The 12,065-nt window shown below is 39.3% G+C and overlaps 1 protein-coding gene across 1 annotated transcript in view; it reads left to right on the forward strand.

The window, feature by feature from the left end:
* LOC141321508 (uncharacterized) overlaps positions 1–12,065 on the forward strand; it is a 41,861-nt gene that overhangs the window by 10,152 nt on the left and 19,644 nt on the right. The gene's annotated exons all lie outside the window — the stretch shown is intronic.

Consider the following 12,065-nt stretch of genomic DNA (forward strand, 5'->3'; position numbering starts at 1 on the left):
ATACGTGTGTCTTCCCTGTTCAAGTATTGGAGCAATTTCATTAAGCACTGTCACCTCCCCAATTTGCAGTGTCTGAGACAAATTACTACCGTGAAATGTGTCTGCTTTACTTACTGCTCATGAAGAACACACTGCCAGATTCAAATGCGCAGTATGATGTCACAATGACAGAAACATTACCATAAATAGAATCTTTGAAATCTTTGATCTTCAGTTGAAGCTTCTGAATGACTCTTGTGCAGATTTAAGCCTCAGAGTTTCTTAAGACACTCACTCTAATAAAAGTTTTCTTTCCACTTACAAGTGAGTGCAAGGGCCGCCCAGCAGGGCCGTGGTTGGTTGGTGGGAGCAGGAGGCCCCTTTAGCATCCTAAATGCTGGGTGTGATGTAGTGTGTTGTGTTTGGTGGGGGGTGTGACACAGTCATTGACAAAAGAGGTGCAGGGCTGTATTCTCTCCAATCAAATGAACAGTAATGGTTTATAGGAACCCCACCTGACTCTGCCCTTTAGATTAATGGTTGTCAATCCCTGTTTACACCTGCTATAAACCTTAATTCTAACATATATAGTTGATTTATTTGTTAACAAGCAAGCACATGAACAAATAATATAATCAAGAACGTACATTTCCTTAAAAGTATGCTGTAAGTATTTTGTCCTGTCTTATTCTGTTCTCCTAGTGTTTTTTCCCCCTATGTTTCTAGTTCATTTGGTTTAGTCCTTGTTCTCCCCCTTTTGGTTTAGTCCTTTTGGTTTGTTCTTGCCCATATTTGTATTTCTCCCTCGTTATCTTGTTAGCTTGTTTGTTACCACGCCCATGTATCTGTGTATTTAAGTCTGTTTGTGATCACTCCCCGCTGTCTGTCGTTAATGTTACTGATGTTTCATCTGCTCCTTCTTGCTCCCGGTTTTTGTTTGTTTGTATTGTACTTTATTTAATCATTTACTCCGGTTTCCTCCTCCATTCTCCACTCCTCAACCCACCAGACCGTGACAGAACGACGGACCCAAAACTAAAGATGAATCGGGCTGAGGCAGACATGGTGAGACTGCGGCAGGGTTGTCGGAGTTTGGAGCAGTATGTGGCGGATTTTGTCGAGCTCTCACATCAGGTGGGCTGGCCCGATGCTTCTCTCGGTGCCGTGTTTCTGATGGGGCTGAATGATGAGACGATTCGTTGTGATTCTGTAATTTCTCCTTGATCGAACTGATCAATCTCATTCTTTATTTAAATTGCTCTGGTTTTGAACTTGAAGAAGTAAAGAGTGTCCGGTCTCATCGTTCAGTCCCCTCTGAAACACATCACGTCAGGTCAGCCTATCCCAAGCCGAGAATCCCCACATACCGTGCCAACGGATCGGACCGCCAGCACAGTCTCCAATCTCCAGTCGTCCTCCATAGCTCTGCCGCTGTCCTCAGCCCGATGCGGCCGGCCTCCTCCCCGCGCTCTAATCTACCGGCCTCCGCCCAGCGCTCTAGTCTGCCGGCCACCTCTCCGCGCTCAAGCCCGCCGGCTTCCTCTCCGCACTCGAGCCCGTCAGCCGCCAGGCCAGCGTCAGCTCACAAAATGGCCGCCACGCCAGCTCACAAGATGGCTGCCACGCCTGCTCACAAGATTGCTGCCATGCCAGAATCTGCAAGCAATATGGCTGCCACGCAGTTGTCTGCACGCAAGATGGCTGCCACGCAGGAGTCTGCAGCCAAGATGGCCGCAGTTCCTGAATCCTCGGCCAAGATGGCCACCAAGCCTGAATCCCTGGCCAAGATGGCCGCCGTTCCTGAGTTCCCGGCCAAGAAGGCCGCCAAGCCTGAGTTCCCGGTCAAGATGGCCGCCGTTCCTGAGTTCCTAGCCAAGATGACCACCAAGCCTGAGTCTGCACCCAAGATGGCTACCGCCCAGCCTTCCAGAGTCTCCGCTGGTTCCGCCCAGCCCTCCAGTGACTGCGCCGCCAGAGCGCCCTCCAATGACTGCGCCGCCAGAGCGCCCTCCAGTGACCGCTCGCCCAGAGCCAGCTCTTCCAGAGTCTCCGCTGGAGACGCCCAGCCCTCCAGAGTTTCCGCTGGGGTCGTCCAGTCCTCCAGAGCCCGCTTCTCAAGCCTCCGGAGCTCCCTGATCCGCCCTGGAGACCACCCCTGTATCCTTTGGTTCCTGTATCCCTGTCTAGTGGTCTCCAGGGCGGATGTTAAACGGCGGAAGACGCGCCTTTTGGGGAGGGGGGTGTAATGTCAGTATTTTGTCCTGTCTTGTTCTGTTCTCCTAGTGTTTTTTCCCCCTATGTTTCTAGTTCATTTGGTTTAGTAGTTTTATCCCCCTTTTGGTTTAGTCCTTTTGGTTTGTTCTTGCCCATAGTTGTATTTCCCCCTCGTTATCTTGTTAGTTTGTTTGTTACCACGCCCATGTATCTGTGTATTTAAGTCTGTTTGTGATCACTCCCCGCTGTCCGTCGTTAATGTTACTGATGTTTCATCTGCTCCTTCTTGCTCCCGGTTTTTGTTTGTTTGTATTCTTTTTCAGTGTTTTGTTTAAATAAACTTTATTTAATCATTTACTCCGGTTCTCCTCCTCCATTCTCCACTCCTCAACCCACCAGACCGTGACATATGCGAGCTCACTGGTTTACAAAGCACACTAAAATTCAAAGAAATAAACTCACAAAACTGAAGCTAAACGATCCCTGTGTTGAATCTTTTTATAAACTGATCATGAATTTACTAAAGCTGAGTTACTAAAATTTTAAGATGTGTTTTAAAAGTCCCCATTATATCAAAATGTATTTATTTTGTCTTTTAGTATGAATGTTAGTCTTGCATTTATACACTACCTGTCTCTCATTGTCCCCATCTTTATTGATTTTTCATTCACTAGCTGTCCTTGTGTTATCCTCTCTGTGTGTTTTTCTCTGCATCAGTCCAAATCTTCTGGTTTCTCTGTCTCCAGCTACCCACATTCCCTGTGTCATTTCACTTTATTTATTATGACTCAACTTGTATGCTTAAATGTTCTGATTTCTTTGTATGAATTAAATATTTGGCTTGATGGCTACATCTGGTGGAAATGTTGTGTCAATAGCCCACTTAGAAATACCCTTACTGATAAAAATGCTGATGTGTCAAATACTTATTCTCCCCACTGTATGTAAATACAACAAAGAATGAAATATGCTAATAAAAAAGTTTAAAGCTGCCTGGTATTTCCAGAGTTCCACAATCAGTAAACTTAGATATTACGACATAAATTAAAAATCAACTAAATAAGCTAAAATTCACCTACAATCAATGGGATCAAGACATTTTGTTCAGTTTGTCAATTCATTTACCTACCAGTTACATTGTTGCTTTTCCCATCAAGGCAAAAGCTTGACTAATATTTTGATTCAAAGGAATCAACTTGTAGAATTCAGTGACACATTCATAGTCAAAATTTGAGGGAATCAACAACCATTTAATAATTCAATTCAAGTTTATTTGTATAGCGCTTTTCACAATACAAATCGTTGCAAAGCAACGACATAATTGTCAACCTACTACATTTTTCATAATCGATCAAAATGGCCAAGTATTGTTTTAATGGCATACTTACTGGCGAACGTCCACTGAATGTCAACGTATTTTGGAAAACAAGATAGGGACCGTCTAAAAAGTTGTAATCTTTTCTTATTGTGCGCAAAGAGACAAATACATTTAAGCCAACAGATGTACCAGCAAACATCAATTGCATTATAGTAATTGTGTTTGAAAAGATGGTCAGGAAATTAAAAAAGCATGGACATATACATGAATTGTAATTTGGGAACAAGATAAGAGGCAAATTACCTGTAATCTCCTGAACAGTTAATAGCTTCATTTTACAACTGTTTTGTGTTGATTTTAACAATAAAATATGTTTTTTAATAGGTTTTGAAAGCATGGATCAACTGTTCCAAAGCAAGTTGGACTATTTTGTTTGGACCCAACAGAACATACTAGAGCCCATGTCTTGCTGTTTTATTCACCTACGTTTCTCTGGTTTAAAGTGTGATGATGACTTAACAGTGCAACAGGTGTTCAGTAAAAAGAATGGCTAACCTTTTATGTGTTCCTGTTGTGTGACAAATGCATTTAATATTAAACACTCACAATATCACAATTCATGTGCATTGATTGATGTTTACTGTCCTGCAGAAATATCACTGTCCATGGTACTGAATCCATCACATTATTGACTAACAGGGTGTTTATTTTGGGTGAACATTTAAAAAATAAGTGGAAAACTTGATGATTTATAAGTAATTTGTGCCTCACATATATATTCAATTTGTCTCATCACTGTGTTTTATGGATTTCTTTAATGACACATCATCCAGTTCAATAGCTTTTGAATGTCACGTATTGGTCGTCTTGTCATCATTAACTCTTGCACTACACATCATGGACTTCATTCCCCACAAGCCACTGCACTAATCACTGCATTCACCTGCTCCTTGTTTCTCACTGCACTGATTACCGCTCACAGCTGCACCTCATCACACTGACTGCATTTAAGCTTCTCACACACACAGCCACCTTGCGAAGTCTTATTGTTCCGTATGGTCTTTATTTCCAAGCGTTTCTTTCCGTGTTTGTTTTCCCGTGTGTTTGATTCCTGGACTCCCTCCCGTGTTTGATTCTTGCTGCCAGCCCCGACCTTTCTGCCTGTTTTTTGACGACGATTTCTGCCTGCCCCTTTGTGTTTGTTTGTTTGAATAAAATGCTGCAAATGGATCCGCACGTCTCTGACCTTCCTTGTGTCTTTAATGTGCAATTATTTGCTCTAGGCTAGGCAAGGAAAGGCAAGTTTATGTATATAGCACATTTCATACACAATGGTAATTCAAAATTCTGTACATAAGAGGAATTAAAATCATAATATAAAAATCATAAAAATTTATCATAATCACAACAATAAAAACAGAAGATTTAAGAACATTTAAAATGATGTAGAAATTGATTTAGATGTTGATTTAGAGTCTAGATGTTTCATTTCTATCATCACTGTTCTCTATGTGGTTCTTCAGTGTCACAGCATCCTCAATAACTTTTGAAAAGAAGGTCACACGACTACAAGACAAGTTGCTAAATATTTATTTGACTATAAAGAACATACTACAAGTCTTTAATGTGCAATTATTTACTCTAAATGTTTCATTTCTATCATCATTGTAGTCTATGGGGTTCTTCAATATCACAGCATCCAATTCAATAACTTTTAAAAAGAAGGTCACACGACTACAAGACAAGTTGCTAAATATTTATTTGACTATAAAGAACATACTACAAGTCTTTAATGTGCAATTATTTACTCTAGATGCTTCATTTCTATCATCACTGTATTCTATGTTGTTCCTTAATGTCACACCATTGATAACTTTTGAAAAGGCCATAATGTTTTCAACAAGTTTAAAAATTATGTCAGCCCTGCAGTTCTGCAGCTACGCATTCTGGTTGAGTAGCATCTCTATGTACTTTAAATTATTAAAGTCAGTTCATTTAACTACGCATAATCAACTTTCCACTTATAGCCCAAACAGGACATAGGCTTCTAATAGACTTTGAGTGGTTTTTTTTTTTTTACCTTGTATTTGGAGAAAAATCTGGCTCCGAAATAAATGCATCTTAAACAGCATAAGCCATGCTGTGCCAATGCATGGATTTACACATGGATTTAAACAAAACAAACTCAAGGAACACTTAGAGATAGTGAACATCGTCTCTTAACAAAATCTTAAACACACAAACAACAAAACCATTGTTGGTCCTCCTTTGGGACTGCAAGGTTTAGGCACTTGAGATGGTACCATCCCTTGCAGTTTTCACACTGAACCTAAGAAAGCAGGAGACAAACAGTAACATTTGTTTTAACAATTTTTTTTTACCTTTTCCCTTGGTTAAAAAAAATAATAAATAGAAGTAATTCAAGTGAAATATATTGATTACCCAAATACATGGCTCTTCCATTTGGGCAGATTCATTTTTTCCTCCCTTGACACTACAATTATTTGAATGTAAATGTGAAAGATTTTATTAAACTCCTAAGTATACAAAATGTACTTTTAAGGTTACTGTTCATCTGCTTTAAGGATTGTTTGCAATACCTGATGCCTGCAGAATTTCTTTTCCCATTTGTGTTCTGCAGTGGCGCATCGACTCTTCGGTAGGAGAGATGCTTATTGTCTCCGGGATTTCTGGAAATTTCTCCACCACCACCTTGGCCATCTGGAGTGACAGCAGTGAAATGTTTATACACAAAGTTTACTTATGGAAAATGTAAGTGCAATGTTTTAATATATGAATGTGCCAGACACTTTTATCCAAAACAACTTAGTTTAAGAAACCAAAATCAAAGCCATGAGCTACACAAAAACAATGTAAACTAATATTCTATTACCTGCATTACAAAAACACCACAGCTTGTGCTATCCTCTTGAAAAGTGTGTTTAATCTTGCCAGGTAGCCATTTGATTTTTAACCAGTCTTCTTTTGCATGCTGGTTTCTTCTCATTTTAAAATATTCCCTAGTTTTTAAGAAATAAAAGCAATACACTAAGAAATACATTGAATTGTAGATTTTCACTAATATACCTTCACACAGTTGTGACAGAGCATAGTAGCAACAGACCATTTAAATAATGTAATGTACCCAAATCTATAACACGCATGTCTGGCTTCCTCCATTTCGTCAGTGCCACTCTGAGGGTCAATCACGAAGATTGTTTTTGACATGGCATGCAGATACTAGAAAAAAAAAAAAAAGAAATTTCTAACAAATCTATGGCATACCAAAAATAGCTCAAACATACACAACATAACCAATACCTGGATTTTTCATCATACAGAACATATTTCCACATTACTGTAAATTAAAATCAGCGTGTTTTTACTTACCACAAACTTCCAGTGCACATGACTGATCAAACCTTTGTATTTCTCAAATTGCACCTGTGTGACAATAATTACAAAGTAAATAAAGAAATAATAATAACTGCAGACCATCACAAATGATAGAAATTAATAATTTGACTCACTTTTTTCAATCCTTGGGACGCCATTTGTTCTCTTTTGCCATGCAAAATTACACCAGTCGTGTAATGATTCAGCTGAAAGATGTTTTTCATTGCATCACAGGAATTAAGGATGGTCCTGAAGTAACTCTCAATTGCCTGAATAAAAGGATGAAAAGCAGTTTGTACTTCAATATCTAACTTTAATACGTGAATTATGCATTTTTTTTAAACAAAACTAAATCCCACATTTTGCATCATTTGCATTAATATTTTTATTGTCCTGGTAAGCTTACCTCCCCAACTAACCAGTCAAGTGGCCTTAATGATTGAAAATCCCTGTGATGCAACAGGTATTGCTAAAGTGCTGTGAGGCACTCTTAGAATTGCCACAACAACATCTGTGGGGTCATTTCTCCATAGTAAATCAACCTGTAATGACACAAACATCATGGTTTACAAAACAGTATTTACTCTGCTTGCCTCATATAGTGAATTATTCTAAAATTATATTTGTATTACCTCATCCTCCACAGAAATGTCCTCAACTTCAGATGACTTTTTACAAGCCTCAAGTGCTGGTCCACTTTGTTGGCTTTTTACATTTTGTCTTGCTAACTTTACAGTCTCATCCTTCTCAACGATCTGCATCTTTTTTTTTTTTATGGGGGACTGGCACATTTTGTGGAGCAGAATAAAATTTGGATTTGGTGGCTGTCACTCTGCATTCTTTCTTTTTAGCCCACGTCTCTTGACATAGAGAAATGTCTTCTGAATGCGTTCTCAAAAGCCGTTCTGGGGACAGGTTGTGGTGTAAAATGTGTTCGATATATCGTGCCTGGAGTGATACATACATTTTCCTTACAAATGCTCCTGGTCTGATGGATTTTTTTTGAATGATGGAATGTTTAACAATGCCAAACCACTTCTCAACATGGCAGTTTGTGTCTCTTGTTTTCTCTGGTTTGCTTTTCACATTCTCTTTGTCATCCTCATCCACGGCATACCTCTTCAGGTTTCCCAACAGTACACCACTCCACAAAGGAAAGATAGCAAAGTAGTGATCAAAGAGAAAGCTGAGGATTTCTGGACAGTAGTACAGATTGTCCTCATTTGAAACTACCTCCTCATTTGATCTCTGGTCCTTGACCTCTTCAGACAGTTGCTTAAAAAAAATTGTGAATGGTGAACTCCCGACAATAGGGTATATGTCGAACGTCACCTGACCAACCCCGGAAAACAGGTCTCATTGCTTCCGCTTGTCGGACTTTTAAGGTAATCAGTTAAACAAGCCAGCTGTTTATTGTGGACGTTTCATTCGATATTTATATATAAATGTTAGTGAAAAGAATAAAAATTAAAAACTTTTATATATCAATACACATATGTGATGGACATTGGTTATGATCATTTTTAGTGTCTACTTTGAAGGAATCTTGAGTAAATCATGTTCATATTTAAAGAGGCATATGCAAAACGCGTGAACCGGAAGCAACGAGACCTGTTTAGCAGAAAACGGAAGCCTGTTGGGCATAACCCCTATTGACTTAAAATCCATCTTTCCTTCACTACACTGCTCCATGTCCCAGTCCTCCAGGACTGAATCTTCAATGGGTCCCTCTTGAGTTTTTAAAATAAGGGATTCAAGGAAATGTACACTTGCCTGGACACTTTTTGTGCTTAGGGGAGTTGAAAGGACTGTGCACAGTGCTTTGAAGAGGTTCCTGGATTCACTGAGGGAGCTTGCATTTTGGAGCCGTGCAAATGAAAAGGTAATGAAGTTTCTAAGACCATTATCAAAGGTTTGCCTAGAAACCGCCTGTCTGACAGCTTTCAGGACATGAGCAGAGCAGATGTGAAGGACAGTGTGTTGTCGAATATCTTCCCATGTTCTTTTCCCCATGCAAATTTCGAAAGCTCTGTCCAGATAGGAGGTGATGTGTTCCCTGTTAAATGCTAAAAGCACACTTTGAATCAGTGCCCAGCTGTAATCAGTTTCAATTTGGTGGATGTGCAGTCGGGTGTATTTTGACAATTGCAGGGTAAACTGCATCAACCAGAACGTGATCGGTGGAACAGAATGCTCATTGGACAGCATTTCACAAACTGGGAGAGGCGGTGCATCCTGACCACTTCCAGGAATTGTAAGTGCGTAATAGAGTACCTTTTTTGGCTGAGAGGGGAGTTTTGACACTAGACCACCTGTAGCATCCAGATAAAGGGTAACAGGAGCCTTCTTCCGTAGATGTTGCAAAAGAATGTTTATGGCCATTTCAGTGTACATGTGCACACCAAAAGGATCGATGCTGAAATGCTGGATGTACCCAGGCATTTTGTAGTATTCTGTGTCACTCTCTCTCAATATTGTTTGTGTTAGGTGCATTTCCATTAACAGATCATTATGGAGGCACTGGTTTCTCCTTACCTCTGCGCCAATTACTTTTATAATATTTTTGTTGAGGCACCTTGTCATGTTACCAGCCAGCAATTGTGCCTTTGGTGTTGAACGTAGTCTGCGATAAAAATAGTGACTGGGACCATGAATGAGTGCTTTTGCAATTTTACATCTTTTCAAGTGAGTAGCTGGACGACATTTCCTGTCTGTAACTTTGTGTTTAATGCTACCACTTTGTTGAACTGAGATTTCGACATCTTTGTCTTTATCATCAGGGATTCTTTTAATGATGAAGGTATATTTGGCCTTGCATGAAGGGAAAGTGCACACAGCCATACAATGCAAGTATGGAGCATTCCGTTTCCTGCTGGCAAGAGCTTTAACATGATGATACTTAAAAGACAGTGTACATGATGGATTTTTGGATTTGAAAATTCTGTAAAGATAGTCTGTCCATGGATGTCTCAGCTTTGAAGAACCTTGTAGTGGTCTGATCTTTTTCCAGTGTTTTCCTTTCATGATGATTTCAAATTTTTTTCTCACCCTTGGTATCTGGCGTAGACCATGGGTTTGTTCTGAAGCTTCATTTTTGTTGTCTGGCTCTGAACTGTTTGTGTCACTATCTTGTTCCGAAGCCTCACTCTTGTCTGGCTCGGAACGGTTTGTGTCACTATCTTGTTCCGAAGCCTCACTCTTGTCTGGCTCGGAACGGTTTGTGTCACTATCTTGTTCCGAAGCCTCACTCTTGTCTGGCTCGGAACGGTTTGTGTCACCATCTTGTTCCGAAGCCTCACTCTTGTCTGGCTCTGGAAACTTTGAGTCACCAAATTCTTCTGACCCCTCTGTGTCACACTTCAGAAACTCTGGTTTCTGGCCTGACACTTCACTGACTGCCACACCTGTGGTAAATCAAAATAAAAAGTTAGCGTTATTACCAAAAACTTTTAGAAATACCATATTATTTATTTTGAATTATAAAATGCATAAATGCATTTGGAATATAGTGATGACCCCAGTGTTAACTCATAAATAGAACGCAGCAGCAGTTTAGTGTCAGGGCTTTGTAGTATCGTATTATCGTATATATATTTATTTATTTATTTAGCCTATACAAAAGGCATCATTGCATATATAAGTTTCTACTATCAAACTGATTTTATATTAAAGTTTATTAAAGAGCCAAGATGTGAATGCGGATTTGAATTTAGCAGTTGATGTGCCACACCAAACATTCCAATCATACCCATTCGATCTTATCATAATTATATGAAATCAGTAAGTTATGTAATTTTTTTAGAGAAGCCTCTAATGCTCATCAAGGCTGCATTCATTTGAAAATACCGAAAAACAGTGACATTGCAAAATATAACAATATAAAATAATGTTTTTTATTTTCATTTATTTTAATGTTTAATTTACTGAGATGCAAAGCTGAATTTTCAGTTTTACTGAACAGTTACTCCAGTTTTAAGTTTCACGTGATCCTTCACAAATATTGTAATATGCTGGTTTATTATTAGAATTATTGATACTTTAAACAGTTGTGCTGCCAAATGTTTTTTGGAACCTGTGATTCTTTTTTTCAGGATTCTTTGATCAATATGTTAAAAAGAACAGCATTTATTCCAAATATACGGTGACGCATTGCTACAACACACATTTTTTCTACTCAGATATGTCGTAATAACCACGGCTGCGTTCTCCAATAACGTTGTCTCTCAGCGCGCTACGAAGACTCAAAGGGTACACCTTAACTACAGGTATACCTCTACTACGTGTGTTCTCCCAACTAAACCTTAGGATGTTGCTTAAGGTAAACCTTCTTAAGTGCGACCTTTACAGGTGCTGTCCATGGTGGAGGTGCTGAAAAGGTTGATATCGATGCCTCGAAGATCGATTGTGCGCTCTTTCCTTCAGAGCGGTATAGGTAAAAAGTATTGAGAAAACAATTTTTTTTTATAAAGAAGCGTTTTAGAAATAGTACAAACTGCATTTATCGGGGCTCATTGAAATATGTGCATGCAGAAATAAATGTGTATGTGTTTATAATTTAGCAAGTGTGCAATCACACACCCTCACGGCCATAAGTGTGTTAATGTTCTCCACAACATATGCTGATTACCCACTAGCCGTATCACATTATTGGCGTAAATTGCCACACTGAGGTCTTCAGCTCATATCCATCCCAACCTATTCTCATCATTTTGCGTAAAAATAAAATGACTTTGCAATAGAGTGTAATGCATACGCCAAAGTCCAATTTTGCGTACATATGATACGCCAATGCTTCCCATTAACTTCAATGGAGAGAGGATGCGTACAAATACCACGAATCATTTTTTATACATATAGAAGGTTTCGGAAAACACGTATTAACCTACTTCTTAAGGTACAACTTAAGAACGACGTAGCGTTTAGGTGGGTAGGTGGAAACCACCTTAACGCTACGTCGTTCTTAAGTTGTACCTTAAGAAGTACCTTATCGTTAATACTTGTTTTCCGAAACCTTCTTAGTTAAGTATACCTTCTGTTAAGTCATACTTTCGTAAGGTTGGTCTGGAGCGCTCGTAGCTATACCTTATCACTGCTGACGGTTCATACCGCTAAAGGCCACCACTACGCACAAAGCTTTTTTTACATCGCAGTTTAATTA

The sequence above is a fragment of the Garra rufa genome, chromosome 1 (assembly GCF_049309525.1).
Source record: "Garra rufa chromosome 1, GarRuf1.0, whole genome shotgun sequence".
NCBI classification, from domain to species: domain Eukaryota; kingdom Metazoa; phylum Chordata; class Actinopteri; order Cypriniformes; family Cyprinidae; genus Garra; species Garra rufa.